Consider the following 18,859-nt stretch of genomic DNA (forward strand, 5'->3'; position numbering starts at 1 on the left):
ACAGTCGGGTTGCAAACGGGAGCATCGCACTCCTCTGTTGGTCGCACTGGGGCAGGCAGGTATGTCGCACCCTAGATCGCCACAGGTTGTAGCCCAACAAGCTTCCTCGTGGCAGGCTGCGGCTGGGATTCCGGGGCCAAGTCTTCCACCGCTCCACACCGACGGGCAGTGGGCCCAAACCCAGCAGTCTTACCTCATGGGCCACGGACCCAACCCACGGTCTCCCGGAATGTTGCTCACAGCACCGCCACCGCACCAGTTACAGCGGCGGTCTCTCCCACAGGTATAGTAAGGCGGGCAGGTAACACGGGGAGGGACGTTTGAAGTGACGGATTAACGCCGGATAATCGGGGTGAAGTGCGGAGCTCGTCTGGAGCACATCTGCCATGATGGCTACACAAGCCACACCCCTGTAAATCGTGCACATTCATCATAGGTACATTTATCTTCTGGATATTTTAGAAAATATGGCACCGATCCTGCATTGATGGACCTAGTTCCCTAAAGTGCAAGATACAATAGTATCTTGCACTATTGCAAAGGAATTATCAAAAGTAAAAACTAAGTCTAAGATTATAAAAGACGTGGACTGTCCCAAGAAAAACTATAATATTTACTAAGCCAGTTACTATGTTGCGACAAACAATTCCCATAAACAATCTTTATCTGATATTATCACATCACAATGGTGTATCTCCTGTAAGTTTATATTTTTCGTTTTTTTTATGTAAAAAATTGGAAAACCAGCTCCCTACAAGGGGAATTACTTTTTGGCTAAGGTTCACTGAGCAAACTCTGCATCTAAAACAACACATACTCCCCGGCTGTTTAACCATGTTAAAAACCCCAATAATATGATCTTGATGATAATACTTCATTCCTTACCACAGTTCCATTGACTCCTTATTGAAAATGTAACTTCATGCTTTATTTGTTCCCTCATTTACAGTGAGATTTGAGAATGGAGTAGACTCAAGGCCCCATTTGAAAAAGACTAATATCTTTCTTTCCCTCCCAAAAAAGCAATGAAAAAAGATATACTGACTGGACATAAAAACTACTGCTTAAGGAAAGTCTGCTTGTTTCACGAGTCCATGTTTGGAAAAGAGTTTTGGTGCCACATCCGTCACTTTAGAGTCCAACATGTCAGTAACAAACCCTTGGCACAGGCGATCATCAACAAGCAAGAAGTCCAGTTGTTGCCCAAGACAAGCCCAGCGCGGTTTGTATCCAGGATCAAAGCTCATGGTGCTGAGATTTTGCTACAATCGCAACCTTGGCTAGCATAGACTTGAACGTCCCTTGCTTGTGCATCACTGTTCTTTCACCAACTTCATTTTCTTCCCTTTTCAGCGGAAGGTCTTTATGGCACTCTACACCGCTTGCAAGTAGGCTTTGGCATACTCACTGGTGCATCCTTTGACCTAGACTTTGAATTGCATGAAGTACAAATAGAAAACGTCTTGAGGCCTCCATATGGAGCAGGAGAATAAGCCGCCTCTCTCGCTGAGAGCCACACTCATCTGCCATTGCTCATTGGTGCCTCCCTGAGCAGCATAAGAAAATGCACATGTGCATTTCCCCAGGCTTCGAGTGAAGATGTGCTCCTGTCCCCCGGGTCTCACGTCAAAGTCCACGGTGCTGGGGGGGCCGGTCCTTCCCCCCCCCCCCCCGTGCGCCGCCGCACGTCACCAGTGCAAGGGTCAGAGCGGCGAGAAGCCTGGGCACGCACACTGAACTCTGCCTGACCTGCGGTGCCATTTTACTGCAGGAGCACAGCTGAGCGGCACGTCAGCAAACTGCACCTAATATACAAAAGTACTACCTGCATGTGTCAGTCTTACTCCCAAAATGGAACCAATGATCTGAAAGAGACACGTTAGTGATGAATTCCTTACCTTTGAATATCCCCAGGTGTCAGACTGGATCTGAAAAGATTTCGCCAGCAGTACCCCTGCACGGCGCAAGGTGTCGTCGTGGGGCTCCGCGTCCGTTGCTGGCATCGTAGGCGCCGAGATGATGTCACGGAGACTACTTAGGTGCCACCCACGTCATTTCTTTCTTTTTCTGCGCCAGCAAGTGCAGATCCGATTAGAGCACGTACCCGTGTCACTTTTTGACTATACGTTTGAGACTTTTGTGTCCCCTTTTTGAGTCTTTGACTCCTGGTGCCACGTAGGGAGGCCTGGGTTTAAATCCTGCAGGGCCTGTCGCTGTACGATGTTGGTGGCTGACCACCATGGCGTATGTCTCTACTGTCTGGAGCACAAGCATGACTCCCGGTCATGTTACAACTGTCTGGCCATGGCTCCGAAGGCTTTACGGGAGCGTTCCTGTAAGCTGCTGGGGGCCCGGCATTCATTTCAGCCCCGTCCAGGGGTCGATTGAGTGACCGATCGCGAAGCTATCATCATCACTCTTCGGGGACGTAGTCTTCACACTTGAAATCGGGTAAGAGAGATCATAAGAAGACGAGGAGGAAGCGTTTCCGCTCTCCGATGTCCACCCGCCGGTCTCCGGACCTTATCCGGGCGACTCCTGCCCAGGTGTAAGATTTTATTGCAGCCATGGACCGCCTCATCTGAAAGAGACACGTTAGTGATAGATTCCTTACCTTAGAATATCCCCAAACAAACCACCACTGGGTCAGGGCTCCCAACAGTATGGCTTCGCCACAAGCAGTACTGCTGCTCCGCGTCCGTCGTCTGCATCGTGGGCGCCGTGATGACGTCGTCGGAGTACTTAGACGCCGCCTCCGCGTGCTGACGTCGGTTCTTCTTTTTTCCGCACCAGCAAGCGCAGATATGGAAAAAGCAGTAACCCTTAGTCAATTTTTGACTAAGTTTTTGGATCATTTTTTTCATACGACTCTGATCAGTGCCATAGGGATGCCTGGATTCAAGCACTGCGAGGATTGCGACCGCACGATGTCGGTCACGGATCCTCGCCACCTGTGTCTAACTTGTCTAGGCGTCGACCACGACGACAAGGCCTGCTCCGACTGCCGGGCCCTCTCTTCGAAAGCCAGGCGGGAGCCGTCCCGCAGGCGACTCGAACTACGGCAGTCGGCCTCGCGCCGCGAGAGGTCCCGGTCCCACGGGAGGTCGAGGGACAGGTTGCGGGGTCGGAGCCACCACAGCTCCGAGAGTGGGCACCACTCCTCCAGGACGAAGTCGTCGTCAGGTAAGAAACACAAGAAGTCGAAGAGGCGCCATCGCTCTTCTGACTCCCCCCGGCGCGGCCGGGGGTTCGGGTGCCACCACCCACGCGGATCAGACGGAGTCGCGGGTGTCGCGCCCAGCCCCACACCCTCCGGTCCCTGGGCGAGACGCGACGCCGGAGGAGATCGAGCGCTTCCTCATGGCCATGAGGTCCCCCTCTCCTCCGACGGGTTCCGCGGGGCCTTCGGGCCCAGTGGGCCCATCTGGGGCCCCTAGCGGGTCGGGGGCTGTGAGAAGTTGGCCCGATATGCAACGTTCGCTATTCTAGCGACCGCTATGTATCGTTCCAACGACCCTTATGGTGTTTGGTTGTAAGTCAACCTATAGACCAGCTATCCTAGTAGCGTGGATACGAGCAGTCTAAGGCTAAAGACTCGAGAGGGCGTGTTAAGCCAGCTGTTTACCACACATGTACCCCTTGAACACCCAGTGAAAGGACACCACACAAGTGTTATGAAAATAAACAGTATATTTATTAAGAATCACAACAGCCCTGTACTCTTTATGAGGACAGGGTACTAAGCACAAACCAAATCTCTTTAGCAAATACTTCAAGTGCACAATTTAGAAACAAGTGTCCGAGGACACGGAAAGATTAAGGTCTCGGGCGGACCCGATAAGGCAAGTCGGAAGCGAGGGACTCGAGACCCTAGAGTAAGGAGGCTATGCAGGCACCGAAATGCCGAGTTACCTAGCCACGAGGGCTGCGGCTGCACAAGTCTTACAGGCGTCGGGGTCTTCGCTGACGAGCCAGGAGCCGGAAGAAAAGGAGTTGCTGGCCGGCGACCAGTGCTGAATAGTTCGTAGAGATCCAAGCCTGGATCGGAGATTGATGAAACCTGAAAGCAGAGGGGACCAAGTTCGTACTACTAGCCAGTAGTCAGAGGGTACCAGGAAGGCACCGGTTGGCCGTCACCTCGACCAGGTGAGTGGGCGACGCTAGGCTCTGCAGTCTCACGGACCAGGAGGCGTTATCGGCGACCACGGTGGAGGTGCGAGCTGTCCCACGAAGGATGATGCTGTCGGCGTCGCTGGGCCCAGGATGGGGCAACAAGCCTTGGCAGTTCTCAGGGCCACGTGGTGGGCCTAAGATGGCGTCTTGAGTGGACCAGGAGGGTCCGGGGTGCTTCTCGCAAAGATGGAAGCAAGGGCCAGTCTGGAGCAACCAGACCAGCAGTGATGATTCTCGGATATCGTCACAGAAGGACACAAGCCAGCGGCTAGTGACCAGACAACGTGCTGAGCAGCGAGCAGAAGGGCCCCACGCAGATCGTGGAGATGCTGGGGAGACTGCACTTCGGTGCTGGAGCGGCTCAGGGTCGGGGCTTCTCGGACCCCAGAGCACTCACCAGAGAGTTACCTCGATGGTCGTGCTGGTTTTTAAGAGCGTGCAGGTTCTGATGATGGCCGGTCCCTCGAGGTCTCGTCGCACCCACAGATCACAGCTGAGCTGATGACGTGGGTAGAGGTCAGAGGTGCCAGGGAAGCCGGTTCTCGTCGAGCTGGGCCGTCGGATTCCTTGAGGAAGGACTTACAGCAAACCGCAGAGTTCTTAGTTGGTGCCCGCTGATGCAGGGTGACTACTCCTTAGTCACAAGGGAGAAATCTTGAGAAGAGTCTTGAATGTCCTTTCGTAGAAAGTAGTTCTTGAATCAAAGATGATCTAATTTGGAAGGGTCCCCGCTCCGGCCTTTATTCTAAAGAAAGGGGTGGGTACATGACTAGGTCCTGCCCTAAGGGTGGGACCAGGAAGGGGGGTAGTTACACCCCTCTCCCCTGCCGGACTTTCCCCAGGCCAGGGCTGTCGCCCCTGGAACTGGTTCTAACCGGCAGATGCGTAGTGAGCACCGGGGTGCCACTCCGCAGTCACCTTCTCGCCAAAGCCCTACCTACCCAGAATACACAAACCCTGTCTGGGACGGTGCGAACACCGCCCTGGACAGGAAACCCTTTGTCCAAGTGCTCCTCGCTGGAAGGACTCCCAGCAGCAGGAGGTCAGACTCGTGTCTGTGGTGGCAGCATCCATTTTGTGGAGCTGAGGCTTCAGTTAACTTTAACCGGGGTTCACAGTTACGTACATGTCGTGTCCCTCTAGAAGGGTGGGATGCTAACCTCATCGCCAGACTTGGTGAGAGGGCAGCACCCCGATTCGTATGACACCTTACTCGACATGCCTTGATAACGCGACACCGGAGTTACCGATATGGTACGCGTTATCATGGAACAGCTATTGGGTCTTGATTCCGCAAGCTGCAACCGGGCTCGGCTCGGGCCTGAACCTAGCTCACACGAGCCCACGCACTCTGCCTTCAGGATTGTTAAGGCCTGCCATAGGAGTGACTGATAGGAACTCGGGTGTCCATTGTATGGTTAGATATAGAACTACTATACCTAAAGCAAAGGGTGATTACACGACTTCGCCCCAGCTGTCATGCAGCCAGTTGTGTCAAATTTAGGAGGCCAGCCAGGGGTGGCATAATACATGCTTCAGCCCCTGGCGGCCCTGGGTACACCTATGCCCTGCGTTACGGGGTCTGATAAGGTGGCCCAGTACCAATTGGAAATGCACCTAGGGTACATGGAATCCATTTTAAGAGAGAGCAGTAGGCCTGGGGTCCTGATTGGCAGGATCCCAGGTCGATTATGTCAAAAACCAGCTAAAACACAGGGCAAAAAGTTGGGGGCAACCATAGTCAGGATGTACCTTCCTACACAACCCCCCCCCCCCCCCCCAAACGAAAGGAGATAATGCTATCCTTGTCCAGGTAAGCCTCTATTACCTAAGTGGCCATATAAGGAAGGACCAGCTCTGGCTTGGTTTCCCCCTGTGTCATGGTCCACTAGGCAACCCCTCACCCTAAGGGTATCTGAGGGTCTCCACCATAGGGAATCTCTGTCTCTGGTGTGTCTTGGGAAAGAAGAAGGCTGATGCTGGGATGGAGTACTGAAGTGAGGCTCCTCTACCTTTGGGCTCATCTTCCTCCAATCACCATTCATCATGCGTGCCTTTCTCTCTTTAGCTGAGATGCACTGAGCTCTCAGGGTCAGCCTCTGGCTACCTAAAGCTGGAGGCTGAGTCCCTCTGTTTGGCTTACTGGAGGGACAGGTCAGGTCTGGGGTTTTTAGGCCCCATGTTTGGCTGTGCCCAACAGTGTCCAGCTGTGGGAGTTCCCTAACTACTTTTAAGGGGGATCCCTCAGGAGTCTGTTTTATTTTCACTTGGCTAGGTTTACCAGCTTCCGTGATCCTAATCTGCTGATTAAGGGGTTCTTTTGGACAGGGGGCCCTTTTGGGTCCACCACTGGCCTCCCTGATCTCTTCAGCCCTGGGCTGACTGAGGCAGGGTAGAGAGGTGCAGGTTACCTGCTCCAGACTGGGTCCCACCTGGGAAGGGTCCACTGCCATCAGGGGCTCTGCCAAGCTAGGCCTGACTACCTCTGGGGCCGTTCCTTCAACAGGGGTAGAGTCAGTTCCCTGAGGAGGCTGGCTCTCACCTAGTGTCTGGGAGGGGGAAGACTCTTCTTCCTCCTCAATGCTCTCTGTTTGAGTGGAGTGATCCATTGTTTCAGGCTTCACAACCTCACTATCTGTTTGAGTAGAGGCTGAGACCATTTCAACCTTGCCAACCTTTTCAGGAGGGCACTCAGTCTGTGTTTGGGCTGTGACTGTCACAGCCCTCCTATCCTGTTCTGGAAAGTCTGTCTGAGCCTGGGCAGTGGCTACCACTGCCCTTCCAACCGTTTCAGGGAGGAATGGTGCTTGGACTGGGGCTGTAGCTATTACTGCCCCACTAACCTGTCTGGATAGGCCTATCATTCGGGAGTGAGTTTCTTGCTCCACCTCAGCCCATGCTGAGAGTTCCAGGTCATTCCCCAGTAAGCAATCTACAGGTAGGTTATCTGTCACTGCCACTCTCATGGGCCCTGTGACATTACCCCAGCTGAGCTTGACTACTGCCATGGGATGCCTTCTCTTCACTCCATGAATGTCTGTCACCTGATAAGTAAAACCAGGGGTCAGTTGAGCAGAGGGGACCAGATGGTCACTCACCATGGTGAGGCTGGCCCCTGTGTCTCTGAATGCCTCAACTTTCTGACCATTCACTAAAACTTCTTGTCTATACTTGCCCAAAATGTGGGGTCCAGTAGTGAAGTTGGCAAACCCCATGCCAGTCTCACAGACAAGAGTGTGGTCAGGGAACCTGGCTAGGCCATAGTCCTCCTGATTGCCCAAAGTAATGCCCACCACATTCTTGGGGGCACTCCCACCACCTGGGGGATTACCACTAGTGGTAACAGGAGGTCTGGGAGTGTTACTTGGGGGTATGTTTTCCTTATTGCTATTTTTAGGGCACTTGGCATCACTTTTGTAATGGCCCACCTGTTTACAGGTATGGCAATAAGGTTTCTTCTGTTCTGAAGGAGTGTTCTGGGACCCACCACCCTTGTTGGAGTTTTGGGGCCCTTGGGAAGTCTTCTCTGTGGATTTATCCCCACCCTTCTCTTGAGGCTTGGTTGATTCCTTTTTCTGGTCACCACCCTGGTTTTTAGGCCTAACCCTGGTTCTGACCCATTTGTCTGCCCTCTTACCCAATTCCTGTGGAGAGGTCAGATCAGAGTCTACCAGGTGCTGGTGTAATAACTGGTTCTGACAATTATTTAAGATTTGCTCCCTTATAATTAGATTATACAATCCTTTAAAATCAGTAACCTTACTACCCAGTAGCCAGCCTTCAAAAGCCTTAGTGGCACAATCGACAAAATCAGACCAATCTTGAGACTGCGTTTTCTGGGTATCCCTGAACAGCACCCTGTACTGCTCAGTGGTTAGGCCGAACCCTTCAACGAGTGTATTTTTCAAGATTTGGTAATTGTTAGCATCCTCCACCCTTGTGGTGAGGAGCTTGTCTCTTCCTTTTCCCTCAAAGGAGAGCCACAAGATAGCTGCCCACTGACTCTGGGGAACACCCTGCACAGTGCAGGCCCTCTCCAACGCAGTAATCCATTTGTGGATGTCGTCCCCTTGTTTAAAGGGGGGCACTATCTTACCAAGGTGTTTCGTATCAAAACTCTTTTCCCTATTACTAGGTACATTGCTGCCACCAGTGGGGACTACCCCACTTAACTGTTGCTCTCTAGCAAAGGCAAGCCTTTCTTTGGCCAGGGCAAGTTCTTCCCTTTCGATCCTCAGATTAGCTGCCCTTTCCTTAGCTTCGTACACTCTCCTCTGAGGGGACGTCATCCCTCTCTGAGAAGAGTTGTGAGAGCCATTGGTTCGAAGGGATCCGCCAGAGTCTCTTGACAGAGATCGGGCTCGTCCATTCCCAATGTTAAGCTGACCTGATAGTGGCCCCAGGGGTCCCCCAGTACCGCTATCATGTTTGCTTAAGTTGGACCTGCTTAGTCTGACGACTTCTACCTGTCCCTTATCTGCCTCATCCCCAGAGAGATCCTCATCCTCATCCTCCTCCATATCCTCGTTCTCAGTTGCGAGGTGAATGAGGTCAGGATCGTCTCGGGTTCCCTCGAGGGGAGGCATGTCTCCTTCTGGATTAGAAGAGCTACGAAGTTTCTCAGCTCTCCTGGCATCATAAGTCTCCAAGAGACCAATCAGAAAGGACGTTGTGGGGTTAGACCCCTGCTGAATCTTCCTGGAGTGACACAGTCGTCTTAACTCCTTGAAGCTCAGCACAGTATATCCTGAAGGGATGACCTGTGGAGGGTCAACTGACACAAGGGGAGACCCAGAGTTTCCTCCTTTGTCCGACATACTGGTTCTAGTGTGGTGTAAGTGATGCACCTACCTACACTACGTGTTTACCTACTGTACCCTCGCTAAGAGTTGTAGCCAAGGTGTGCTAAGCCTTGAGGAGCTACAACAGCTGGTTCAGTAGAACTCAGAGTATTCTAAGCTTTTAGTTATATGTACTAACAGTACTTGTGCGATCTTTCAACAAGATATTCTTAGGATACGTGTGGTAAAACAACAGCAAGCTCAAATCCCAACCGCTGCTCACCAATGTGAGAAGTTGGCCCGATATGCAACGTTCGCTATTCTAGCGACCGCTATGTATCGTTCCAACGACCCTTATGGTGTTTGGTTGTAAGTCAACCTATAGACCAGCTATCCTAGTAGCGTGGATACGAGCAGTCTAAGGCTAAAGACTCGAGAGGGCGTGTTAAGCCAGCTGTTTACCACACATGTACCCCTTGAACACCCAGTGAAAGGACACCACACAAGTGTTATGAAAATAAACAGTATATTTATTAAGAATCACAACAGCCCTGTACTCTTTATGAGGACAGGGTACTAAGCACAAACCAAATCTCTTTAGCAAATACTTCAAGTGCACAATTTAGAAACAAGTGTCCGAGGACACGGAAAGATTAAGGTCTCGGGCGGACCCGATAAGGCAAGTCGGAAGCGAGGGACTCGGGACCCTAGAGTAAGGAGGCTATGCAGGCACCGAAATGCCGAGTTACCTAGCCACGAGGGCTGCGGCTGCACAAGTCTTACAGGCGTCGGGGTCTTCGCTGACGAGCCAGGAGCCGGAAGAAAAGGAGTTGCTGGCCGGCGACCAGTGCTGAATAGTTCGTAGAGATCCAAGCCTGGATCGGAGATTGATGAAACCTGAAAGCAGAGGGGACCAAGTTCGTACTACTAGCCAGTAGTCAGAGGGTACCAGGAAGGCACCGGTTGGCCGTCACCTCGACCAGGTGAGTGGGCGACGCTAGGCTTTGCAGTCTCACGGACCAGGAGGCGTTATCGGCGACCACGGCGGAGGTGCGAGCTGTCCCACGAAGGATGATGCTGTCGGCGTCGCTGGGCCCAGGATGGGGCAACAAGCCTTGGCAGTTCTCAGGGCCACGTGGTGGGCCTAAGATGGCGTCTTGAGTGGACCAGGAGGGTCCGGGGTGCTTCTCGCAAAGATGGAAGCAAGGGCCAGTCTGGAGCAACCAGACCAGCAGTGATGATTCTCGGATGTCGTCACAGAAGGACACAAGCCAGCGGCTAGTGACCAGACAACGTGCTGAGCAGCGAGCAGAAGGGCCCCACGCAGATCGTGGAGATGCTGGGGAGACTGCACTTCGGTGCTGGAGCGGCTCAGGGTCGGGGCTTCTCGGACCCCAGAGCACTCACCAGAGAGTTACCTCGATGGTCGTGCTGGTTTTTAAGAGCGTGCAGGTTCTGATGATGGCCGGTCCCTCGAGGTCTCGTCGCACCCACAGATCACAGCTGAGCTGATGACGTGGGTAGAGGTCAGAGGTGCCAGGGAAGCCGGTTCTCGTCGAGCTGGGCCGTCGGATTCCTTGAGGAAGGACTTACAGCAAACCGCAGAGTTCTTAGTTGGTGCCCGCTGATGCAGGGTGACTACTCCTTAGTCACAAGGGAGAAATCTTGAGAAGAGTCTTGAATGTCCTTTCGTAGAAAGTAGTTCTTGAATCAAAGATGATCTAATTTGGAAGGGTCCCCGCTCCGGCCTTTATTCTAAAGAAAGGGGTGGGTACATGACTAGGTCCTGCCCTAAGGGTGGGACCAGGAAGGGGGGTAGTTACACCCCTCTCCCCTGCCGGACTTTCCCCAGGCCAGGGCTGTCGCCCCTGGAACTGGTTCTAACCGGCAGATGCGTAGTGAGCACCGGGGTGCCACTCCGCAGTCACCTTCTCGCCAAAGCCCTACCTACCCAGAATACACAAACCCTGTCTGGGACGGTGCGAACACCGCCCTCGACAAGAAACCCTTTGTCCAAGTGCTCCTCGCTGGAAGGACTCCCAGCAGCAGGAGGTCAGACTCGTGTCTGTGGTGGCAGCATCCATTTTGTGGAGCTGAGGCTTCAGTTAACTTTAACCGGGGTTCACAGTTACGTACATGTCGTGTCCCTCTAGAAGGGTGGGATGCTAACCTCATCGCCAGACTTGGTGAGAGGGCAGCACCCCGATTCGTATGACACCTTACTTGACATGCCTTGATAACGCGACACCGGAGTTACCGATATGGTACGCGTTATCATGGAACAGCTATTGGGTCTTGATTCCGCAAGCTGCAACCGGGCTCGGCTCGGGCCTGAACCTAGCTCACACGAGCCCACGCACTCTGCCTTCAGGATTGTTAAGGCCTGCCATAGGAGTGACTGATAGGAACTCGGGTGTCCATTGTATGGTTAGATATAGAACTACTATACCTAAAGCAAAGGGTGATTACACGACTTCGCCCCAGCTGTCATGCAGCCAGTTGTGTCAAATTTAGGAGGCCAGCCAGGGGTGGCATAATACATGCTTCAGCCCCTGGCGGCCCTGGGTACACCTATGCCCTGCGTTACGGGGTCTGATAAGGTGGCCCAGTACCAATTGGAAATGCACCTAGGGTACATGGAATCCATTTTAAGAGAGAGCAGTAGGCCTGGGGTCCTGATTGGCAGGATCCCAGGTCGATTATGTCAAAAACCAGCTAAAACACAGGGCAAAAAGTTGGGGGCAACCATAGTCAGGATGTACCTTCCTACAGGGGCTTCGGCCCCGACGCAGTCAGGTGCTTCGGCCCCGACGCCGCCGGCGCCTTCGGGCCCGGCGCCGCGGGACCCCACTATAACCGCTTCAGAATCTGGGTTGTCGCCGGTGGACCTTACGACCCCCCCGGCATCGGTCCGTCAGGTGTCACCTCCGGCACCGTCCTCGGGCGGCGCCGTCCCCGATGCCTCCTTCGCTCCGGTTCCGGCGCTGCTGGGCGCCGCTTTCGACGGCTTTTCGGGAGTTTTACTTCAATGAACCGGCCCCATTGGTTGAAAACCCTGAATTTCAGGAGATGGGTGATGAAGAGTATTGGGAGGAGTCTGAGGACCCTCTGACCCGAGAGTGTCAGCCTCTAGAGGACTGGACAGGTGGCCTTGGGGATGCCAGTGGTCTGGACACCTCTCCGGACACAGGTTTTGTCTCGCCTCCTACCGTGGCCTCGGAGGAGGGGGCAGCATACGGTGTGGTGTTGATGAGGGCTGCCAAGGCCTTGAGCTCCCCGTCGTGGCCGTGACTGAGGTCCTTAAACCGCAGTCATGCCCCTCGGAGCCTCTGCTGCCGTTTAATGAGACCTTGACCAACGTTCTTTTGGGCTCTTGGTCCAGGCCCGCTACGGGTTCGCCCGTAGATAGGAACCAGACGCCACCACCCGGCCACGGGCGACACAGTTTTCCTGTCCACCCACCCCACCCCCAAGAGCCTGGTCATCCAGGCGTCCACTTCCCAGACCGCATTCCCGTCGGCTCCGCCGGACAGGCAATCCAAGAGGTACGAGATGTACGGTAAAAAGGTCTTCTCCTCCCTTAGTCTGGGACTCCGGTCTTCCAACACCGCTTGCCTCTTGGGCCGCTACACCCACTTTCTGTGGGATACGGTTGCGGAAGTGCTGCAAGAGTGTCCGTTGGAGGTACGGGCCAAACTCGGCCAAGCCCTTGTGAAGGGCCGGGATGCAGCCAAATATTCTATCCGGTGTGGGCTGGATACCACCGACTCACTAGGTAGAGCAATGGCAACGACGGTGGCGATTAGGCGCCACGCTTGGTTGAGGTCCGCCAACTTTTCGGTTGATGTCCAAAACACATTTATGGACATGCCGTTTGATGGCCGTCGCCTTTTTGACGACAAGGCAAAGAATGCGCTTGAGCGCTTTAAGGACTCCAGGGCTACGGCCAAGTTCTTGGGCCTCTCGGCCCCGCGCCAGAAAACGGGTGCCTTTCACTCCTTTAGTGGCCAAGGAAGGGGCGCCCCCACACGTGCTGCCAGCCACACACCACAGACTACCATCCAGTGCGGTGGCGGCCGTGGAAATCGTTGTGGAGGCGGTCGGGGACAACGGCGAGGCCATTCCACACCCTCCCCCGCAGCATCTGTGTGAGAAGTTGGCCTGATATTCAGTGTTCACTATTCTAGTGATCACTATGTATCAGTCCAAACAACCCTTATGGTGATTGGTTGTAAGTCAACCTTATAGACCAGCTATCCTAGTAGCATGGATACGAGCAGTCTTCGGGCTAAACTCTAGAGGGCGTGTTAAGCCAGCTGTTATACCATCACATATACCCCTTGAACACCAAGTGAAAGGACACCACACAAGTGTTATGAAAATAAACAGTGTATTTATTTAGATCACAACAGCCCTGTACTCTTTATGAGGACAGGGTACTAAGCACACAACAAAACTCTTACGAAAATACTTTAAGTTGCACAATTTACACAAATGCCCGAGGGGCACGGAAAACCATATACTATGGAAGTGGAATGCGAAATTACTAGCAGGTAAGTACTGGACTAATAGGCTTTGGAATCGCTAGGACTACGTTACTGAACCTTCAGATTACTAGTAGGAGGCCTAGGGGACTCGGGTGCAGAGTGTGCACTCTCACGCGGGATGCGGGACAAAGTCGTTAGGAGCTAGCAAAAGCAAAGTTAGTGTTCTCGGGCGAACCCGATAAGGTAGGTCGAAAACGACAGTGACTCTGGACCCTTGGATAGTGAGGCTATGCTGGGGCACCGAAATGCCGAAGTTACCTAGCCCAGGGGCTGCGGCTGCATAGGTCTGGAAAGACGTCGGGAATCCTCGTTGACGAACCAGGAGCCTGAAGAAAGAGTTGCTGGCAGGCGACCAGTGAAGATTGTTCGAAGTGATCCAAGCCTGGATCGAAGATGGATGACACCTGAAAGCAGAGGGGACCAAGTTCGTGACCACTAGCCAGTGATCAGATGGCACCAGGAGGGCACCGGATGGTAGTCACCTCGACCAAGTGAGTGGGCGACGCTGGGCTCTGCAGTCTCACGGACCAGGAGGCGTTGTCGGCGACCAGGATGGAGGTGCGAGCTGTCCCACGATGGTTGATGCTGTCGACGTCGCTGGACCCAGGATTGGGGCAACAAGTCTTGGCAAATTCAAGCCCATGCGGTGGACCTAAAATGGCGTCTGGAGTAGACCAGGAGGGTCCGGGGTGCTCCTCTTTTGGAAGGGAGCAAGGGCCAGTCTGGAGCAACCAGACCAGCAGTGGTGATGTCGTCGGGAAGGCTACAAGCCAGCGGGCTAGTAGCCAGACAACGCGGTGAGCAGCAAAAAGCAGAAGGACCCCACGCAGATCTCGTGGATGCTGGGAGGCTGGACTTCGGTGCTGGAGCTGCTCAGGGTCGGGGCTTCTCGGACCCCAAAGCACTCACCAGAGGATCCCTCGGCGGTCGTGCTGGATAGAAGTCGTGCAGTTCTGATGATGGCCGGTCCCTCGAGGTCTTGTCGCACCTACGGTTCTCAGCTTAGCTGTAGAGGTAGGTAGAGGTCAGAGGTGCCAGGGAAGCCGGGTCTCGTCGAGCTGGTCAGTCGGATTCCGGAGGAAGGACGTGCAGCAAACCGCAGAGTTCTTAGATGGTGCCTGCGGATGCAGGGTGACTACTCCTTAGTCACAAGGGAGAAATCTTGAGAAGAGTCGAGAGTTCCTTTCGTGGAAAGTAGTTTCTTGATTCAAAGATGATCTAATTTGGAAGGGTCCCCGCTCCTGCCTTTATCCTAAAGAAAGGGGTGGGTACGCGACTAGGTCCTGCCCTAGGGGTGGGACCAGGAAGGGGGGTGGTTACACCCCTCTCCCATGCCGGACTTTCCCCAGGCCAGGGGCTGGTGTGCCCCTGGAACTGGTTCTAGCCGGCAGATGCGTAGTGAGCACCGGGGTGCCACTTGCAGTCACCTTCCTGTAAAGCTCTGCCTACCCAGGATACACAAAACCCTGTCTGGGATGGTGCTAGCACCGCCCCTGACAGGAAACGCTTTGTCCAAGCTCCCCTCGCTGGAAGGACTCCCAGCTGCAGGGGGTTAGACTTGTGTCTGTGGTGGCAGCATCCATTTTGTGATGCTGAGGCTTGAGTTAACTTTAACCGGGGTTCACAGTTACATACATGTCGTGTCCCTCTAGAAGGGTGGAATGCTAACCCCGTCGCCAGAATTGGCGAGGGGTTAGTATTCCAATTCGTATGACACCTTACTCGAAATGTTTTGATAAAGCGATACCAGAGATAGCATTTAACCGCGAGGATTATAATGCACTTAAGAGTATATGGTATGCGTTATCATGGAACAGCTATTAGGACTTGGTTCCGCAAGCTGCAAACGGGCTCAGCTCATGCCAGAGCACCATCTCACACGATTCCAAGCACTCTGCCTTCAGGATTGTCAAGGCCTGCCATAGGAGTGACTGATAGGAATCTGTGTGTCCATTTTAGGGTTAGATATAGGTATACTATATCTAAAGCAAAGGGTGATTACACCACCTTGCCCCAGCTGTCGTGCAGCCAGTTGTGTCAGATTTAGATGGCCAGCCAGGGGTGGCATAATACATGCTGCATCCCCTGGTAGGCCCTGGGTACACCTATGCCCTGAGTTACAGGGTCTGATAAGGTGGCCCAGTACCAATTGAAAATGTACCTAAGGTACATGGAATCCATTTTTAGAGAGCGAGCAGTAGGCCTGGGGTCCTGATTGGCAGGGTCCCACGCCAACTAAGTCGGAAAACCAGCAAAACACCAGGCAAAACGTTGGGGGCAACCATAGTCCGGTATCCACCTTGTAAATGTAAATGTAAGGTCCATTTATACCGCGCTAGCAATCGCTCCAGGGAGCATCTCGGCGCCAATACAGGGTCAACCAGGTGAAATAAGTTGCCTTACTGCTTAAGGAGACTGAAACCGGAGTCATACCAGTGCTCTGGCCATTGAGTCTGGAAGGTTGTAAATCCAGGTTTTCAGTTGTTTGCGGAAATCAGATTCCTTGTCCAGGGCTCTTAATGGAGGGGGGAGCGCATTCCATGCTTTGGCACCCAATACCGCTAGGGATTTACCCCCGCGAGTTTTGAGTCTGAAACCTGGAATGGTCAAAAGATTAGCATTTGAAGACCGTAGTGTGCGGTTTGGACAGTATTTGACAAATTTTTTTCTCAGGTACATGGGGCCTGAATTATGCACAGCGCGAAAGGTGATTGTCAATACTTTGTGGAGGGCCCTTTTGGTTATAGGCAGCCAATGTAGTACATTGAGGGCTTTGGTTGCTGAAGATTTCCTTGGCCATTTCAGAACAAGCCTTGCCGCCACATGCTGTACCATCTGGAGTTTATGGGTAACCACCTTATTGGTACCAGCATACAGGCTGTTGCAGTAGTCGATGCGGGATGTGACTAATGCAATCGTGACAGTTTTCCTAGCTTCGAGGGGCAGCAGGTCAAAAAACTTTCTGAGCATATTTATTACCCCGAAGCAGGTGCCTGCCACTTTTGCCGCCTGATGTTTGAAAGATAAGTCGGCGCCAAACTGTACCCCAAGGTTACGAGCCGAGGAGGTAGTGTGAGGTGGTATTTCAGCATTCTCGGGCCACCACAGTCTGGGGATGAAATCATTATTTGGGCCTATGGGCATGATCTCGGTCTTGCCTGTGTTACATTTTAAGTGGTTTTTCCGCATCCACTCAAAGGTGGCCGTTAAGCAACACTTAAGTTTTTCTTCCCAGACCTGGTTATCTTTGTCCATGACCAGGATCAGTTGAGTATCGTCGGCATATGCTATTACATCTATGCCGTAGGACGATATCAGCTGTATCAGGGGTGCAGTATAGACATTAAACAATGTCGGGCTCAGACTAGAACCTTGAGGTACTCCCGTTGACAGTGACTTCTCACTGGAACGATAATCCCCCAAGGTCACCACTTGTCGCCTGTCACTAAGAAAGTTTTTTATCCACTCTAAGGCAATACCTTTGATGCCAGATGTTATTAGCCGGTCTATTAAGATAGCATGTGAGACCGTGTCGAAGGCCGCCGACAGATCTAATAATATCAGGACGGCCTTCTTGCCTTGGTCTAAAGCTGAGCGGATAGTTTCAGTGGTGAACAGGAGAGCCGATTCGGTGGAATGCTGAGTCCTAAAGCCAGCTTGATTAGGGTGCCATGCCTCATTCTCTTCCAAGAAGTGTATCAGCTGTTTGTTCACTGTGGACTCAGTGATTTTGCACAATGCTGGGAGTAGTGAAATCGGACGTAGATTAGAGAGTGTGGTGGGCTCGGGGCCACGCCAGCAAACGGGTGCCTTTCACTCCTATCGTGGCCAAGGAAGGGGCGCCCCCACACGTGCTGCCAGCCACACACCGCAGACTACCATCCAGCGCGGTGGCGGCTGTGGAAATCGTTGTGGAGGCGGTCGGGGACAACGGCGAGGCTAGTCCACACCCTCCCCCGCAGCATCTGCATCTAAACCCTCCTAGTCCGTGCTTCTCGGACCATGTGACGCCAGTGGGGGGCAGGGTTCGCCATCACCACTCTCACTGGCGCACTGTCACTTCGGACAGGTGGGTGCTGCAGATCGTCCGGAGGGGCTACTCCCTCCCCTTCGAGACAACCCCTCAAGCCATGCCACCGCAACACCACCGCGTATCGGGGGATCATTTGCGGCCTCTGCAGGAGGAAGTTTCGGCCCCTTTTGGCCGTGGGGGCCATCGAGCGCGTTCCTGGGCCAGAAGTAGGACATGTTTCCTACTCCCACTACTTTATGGTACCCAAGAAGGGCAAAGGGGGCCTACGCCCTATCTTGGACCTACGGAACGTCAACGGCTTCCTCCGGAGGGTGAAGGTCTTAGCTGCCCTGGACCCAGGAGTCTGGATGGTAGCGTTTGACTTGCAGGACGCTTATTTCCACATCCCCGTCCTGCCGGCCCACCGGCGTTACCTGCTGTTCACGGTAGGCCACGAGCACTTTCAGTTTACCGTGCTCCTTTTCGGCCTTACCAGCGCCCCACGGGTGTTCACGAAAGTGATGGCGGTGGTCGCAGCTCATCTGCGCAGGTTAGGGGTTTCAGTCTTCCCTTACCTCGACGACTGGTTGTTGAAGGCGGGCTCGCCCCAGACAGTGGGCAGCCACCTCCAGACGACGGCAGACCTCTTGCACCAGCTGGGGTTCTCCAGTATTAGGGGTGTCTTTCATAGATTCACATGCCTGAATCATTCCCCGTCGTCGGAGTGGGAGTCCCACGGTACATAAAAAAGCAGTAAAATATACCATTTGTACATAGCAAATAACAGTAAACCCAACCAGGAAGTAAAGTAGCCCCAGCTACAGCAAATAAAACTTCCACATTAGTGACTATCCAAGTCATTATGTATGACCAAACTGCAGCCAATCAGGCCACAGCTCCCACCAGAATGTTCTCCCCAGAGACCCAGGCTCTCAGATTTTTTACCGCACGTCGTGTGATAGGGAGTCTCTCTGAGCTCTGCTCAGTTTCTTCTCTACTTGTGAAAGATTTACTTTTACCATGTCTAAATCAAAGTCCCTGTTCAGGGCCTGTGACTCTTGCGGAAAAGCAAGGCTGTTTAAGGAAGATCCGCATACTCGCTGCATCTACTGCTTGTACCCTGATCATCAAGCTAAGGAGTGCAAGATCTGTCGCAATTTTCCTCCTAAAACCCTCAGGGACAGAGAGGGTCGCCTGCTGCTGTGGCTTCAGCGAATTAAAGATAAGGATGCGCCACTTTCTGAGGTAGGAAGTTTTGCCTCAGGGTCTTCTATGGGATCTAGAAAGAGGATGGCTTAGAGTAAGGTGTCTACTCCTAAGGCTAAAGTGGCGAAGCAGGCCCAGCT

General features: G+C 53.2%; 1 protein-coding gene and 1 pseudogene across 1 annotated transcript in view; one reads left to right on the plus strand and one right to left on the minus strand.

The window, feature by feature from the left end:
* Positions 1-18,859, plus strand: part of TDRD9 (tudor domain containing 9) — a 2,495,642-nt gene that overhangs the window by 2,369,537 nt on the left and 107,246 nt on the right. The window lies entirely within an intron of this gene.
* On the minus strand, positions 1,237-1,761 carry LOC147690250 (myeloid-derived growth factor pseudogene; annotated as a pseudogene).

Source organism: Lissotriton vulgaris, chromosome 9 (genome assembly GCF_964263255.1).
Source record: "Lissotriton vulgaris chromosome 9, aLisVul1.2, whole genome shotgun sequence".
NCBI classification, from domain to species: domain Eukaryota; kingdom Metazoa; phylum Chordata; class Amphibia; order Caudata; family Salamandridae; genus Lissotriton; species Lissotriton vulgaris.